General features: G+C 48.2%; 2 non-coding genes across 2 annotated transcripts; one reads left to right on the top strand and one right to left on the bottom strand.

Moving 5' to 3' along the window:
- Nucleotides 1-811: 811 nt before the first annotated feature.
- On the top strand, nucleotides 812-884 carry trnar-ccu (transfer RNA arginine (anticodon CCU)). The gene has a single exon. It is a non-coding gene; the product is annotated as a tRNA-Arg (tRNA).
- A 2,540-nt stretch (nucleotides 885-3,424) lies between these two features.
- On the bottom strand, nucleotides 3,425-3,497 carry trnar-ccu (transfer RNA arginine (anticodon CCU)). The gene has a single exon. It is a non-coding gene; the product is annotated as a tRNA-Arg (tRNA).
- Nucleotides 3,498-3,762: the final 265 nt, after the last annotated feature.

Genomic DNA, 3,762 nt, shown 5'->3' with positions numbered 1-3,762 from the left:
TCTACCCATCCAGATGCCTTTTAAATGATGTAATTGTACCAGCCTCCACCACTTCCTCTGGCAGCTCATTCCACACACACACACCACCCTCTGCCTGAAAAAGTTGCCCCTCAGGTCTCCTTTATATCTTTTCCCTCTCACCCTAAACCTAAGCCCTCTAGTTCTGGAGTCCCCCACCCCAGGGAAAAGACCTTGGCGGTTTACCCTATTCATGCTCCTCATGATTTTATAAACCTCTGTAAGGTCACCACTCAGCCTCTGACACTTGGATCCTATCCTTAGAGGAACTGGTATCAGCTTCCACCACTGTGACTCTGTGATCAACCTTATCCGTCCTCTTTTCCAGGTCTCCCAGCTGCTGTTCATGCTTCTGCAGCATGATAGAGATCGGGGCCAGCTTCACCTCTATCTGCTTCCCCAACATCTCGCGAGATTTCGCAAGCTCCTTCCCAGGGCCTGGTAGGTAATCGAGTCCGAGGATCCTGCAGGCTGGGCCGGGGGCCTGGCCCCGGACACTGCTCCTCCCTTCTTCAACATCCCTGGACAATGAAAACGCAGGTAAGTTGATGTTTCACAATGTCCAGGGACTCCACAACCTTTTCAGAGTCCCAGGATATCGCGATAGTCCGGATTGGGTGGGATAGAAATTCTTCCCCCTTGTGCTGTGGTGCGAAGCTCTGCAACATGATCGTCTGAGAACACCACCATCTTGGATCCCCAGAGTGCAGTGAGAGAATAAAACTCAGAAAAACCCACAATGAGAGGTCAGGGTGCAGTATTTAAAGGCTGCCATTTATGTTTTATATGTGAAACCCCAGTAGCCTAATGGATAAGGCATTGGCCTCCTAAGCCAGGGATTGTGGGTTCAAGTCCCATCTGGGGTGTCTGACTCGTCCTTGTGTGTCATTGCTCTTAAATCCACTTTGCAAACGTCCCCATGTCTACATTCAGTTGATGGGATGTGCTGTCCCATCTGACCTTACACAAGTCTTCTGGCGATCTGCAGGATTCAGGCTAAATTCCCTGAAAGAGACAGCACAGTCACAATGGCTGAAAACCTGCTGAGATTCTCCTGGGAATGGCATGGTGGCTCAGTGGGTAGCACTGCTGCCTCACAGTGTCAGGGACCTGGCTTCGATTCCTCCCTTGGGTGTCTGTTTGTGTCGAGTTTGCACATTCTCTCCATGGGGAACTTCGGGTGCTTTGGTTTCCTCCCACAGCCCAAAGATGTGCAGGTTCGGTGGATTGGCTTTGGGGAATGCAGGGTGAGAGGATAGGGGTTCGGCCTGGATGGGATGCTCTTCAGAGGGTCAGTGTGGATGTGATGGTCTGAATGGCCTCCTCCCACCCTACTCTAGGGCTTCTCTGAACAAGTTTGGAGCAGATGGTCAAAGGCCCAGTCAAGGCTTCGTGAAGGGACTGCCATCCAGGTGTGTGTCCCTATGCTCCTTTTCCCTGATCTTCCCGAATGTTCAAATCAACATCATCACATTAAAGACATTTTGTTTCTTGTCTTAATGAGAAACGATTTGGCTTCAAGAGCACAAAGGTTTTGGATGATGTCTCTTGAGGTTTGCTGATGAAACCGTTGATGTGCAGGCCAACTTCAGATAATGGCAGAGACACTCTCCAGTGGTGACTGTCAGCGTTACCAGTCGTGAAGACTTCATCCAAGAAACTGACGGTGATCTTGACCGCAGTCTCACCACGGCCTGCAAATCACAATCGGCTTAACCAGACTCAAGAACTAAAGAGAAACCAAGAACATCTCACCGATATTACCATGAAGGTTGGTTCCAGCAAAGGATCAACAGCGAGACCGCAAAAACACATTTCATGTCTCTCTGTGCTGGAACTTTCTGCTGTCTTTCTCCATTGAAATAATATCCAGCTGCTTTATTCTTCCTACCAAAGTGTATGACCTCACACATTCCCACATTGTCTTTCATTTGCTGAGTTGTTGACTACTCCCTTAACCCATCCATCTCCCTCTGTAAACTCTGTGAGTCAGCCTCAGCAGTTGCCTTTCCACAAATGTTTGTCTAATCTGTGGATGTGGCACTCCAAGTTCTCCAACGATGGCCTAACTACCTCACATCTCCATCACAGCCTCCTTGCAATTGTATTCAATACCTTGACTAATAAAGGTAAGGACCCAAATGCATAGCCACAGCCCCATCAGTTCCAACCTTGAACACCCAGATTTCAATCATTTCCATTGACATATTGGACCTTATCATAAATACCAAACATGCAGGTAATCTGGGGTTAAAGTGGTAATGTTGACAGAATATAGCTTAGACTGACACCAACACAACCAAAACAGAAGCTGCTTTGTCCATAGATTGGTAGCTCTATCTGTTGGAGCCCCAGTGACCTCATGGGTACGACACTAACTTCCTAAACCAGAGATTGTGGGCTCAAGTCTTATTTGGGGTTTTTGATTTTGTTGAAAACTTCACTGTGCAGCTGATCTCAATCCTGTGTGGTCACGTGACCGTGGCAACAAAATCAGGCATTCTCAATTGATCCTCAGCTGGAGAAACTTGACCTGATAGAAAATTGGCCAAACTAAATTAAACAGCAGCTATCAGCTCCAGACAACATTGCAACTAAGATCAAAGAGTTACAAAGATTCAAGAAGAACCAGTTCCAACCAGACTGAGGGTTGTATATTGGAGAAGTGTCAGCCTGAGACAATCCACTTTATAGCTCCTGGCATGATAACAGTGAAGGGTATTGGTGTGACCCCATTCGATGATGTGAACCCAGCTCATGATCGTATTGGCCAAAGCCAAAGAAGATTCTAGAAGATCTGGGAAAAGTAGGGTAGGAAACACACACCTGGATGCCACTTCCTTCACGAAGCCTTGACTGGGCCTTGCAGTGGAGCTCTGACCATCTGCTCCAAACTTGTTCAGAGAAGCCCTAGAGTGGGGTGGGAGGAGGCCATTCAGACCATCATATCCACACTGACCCTCTGAAGAGCATCCCATCCAGGCCCAACCCCCTATCCTCTCACCCTGCACTCCCCAAAGCCAATCCACCGAACCTGCACATCTTTGGACTGTGGGAGGAAACCAAAGCACCTGGAGCACCCCATGGAGAGAATGTGCAAACTTGACACAAACAGACACCCAAGGGAGGAATCAAAGCCAGGTCCCTGACACTGTGAGGCAGCAGTGCTACCCACTGAGCTGCCATGCCATCCCCAGGAGGATCTCAGCAGGTTTTCAGTCATTGTGACTGTGCTGTCTCTTTCAGACGATTGACCCAAAAATCCTGCATATCCTCAACATTCTGTATTTTTCTGACACAGGGTACCACCAACCCAACACAGACTCGTGGAGTTTTCCAGAGGAGATGAGAAATTGACTTGACCTCGGATGAAGATCAGCCATGAAGACAAGGGTTAAACGTCAGACACCCCAGATGGGACTTGAACCCACAATCCCTGGCTTAGGAGGCCAGTGCCTTATCCATTAGGCCACTGAGGCCACATGTGTGAGGTTAAAATGGCAGCTTTTAAGTTTTGTTTTGCACGAACACACTGACTGTGGCTCAGCCAGCACAGAGTCAGTGCCCTGGACAGAGGGCATTCCAAATCTCCTGGTTATATATGTTTTTCTCTTTACCCCCGCACTGCTGCCTAACTGTGGTAGTGCTTATATTTTCCCCAGCACCCATGTTGTGTGTGTGCAGGTTTGAGACACAGTGAAAGACAACAGATGTACAAATCTTTATTCAATTCCCACCACCAGG

Source organism: Chiloscyllium punctatum, chromosome 18 (assembly GCF_047496795.1).
Source record: "Chiloscyllium punctatum isolate Juve2018m chromosome 18, sChiPun1.3, whole genome shotgun sequence".
Classification (NCBI taxonomy): domain Eukaryota; kingdom Metazoa; phylum Chordata; class Chondrichthyes; order Orectolobiformes; family Hemiscylliidae; genus Chiloscyllium; species Chiloscyllium punctatum.
Note: the sequence above shows the minus strand (reverse complement) of the source record. Positions and strands in the feature narration are given on the sequence as shown.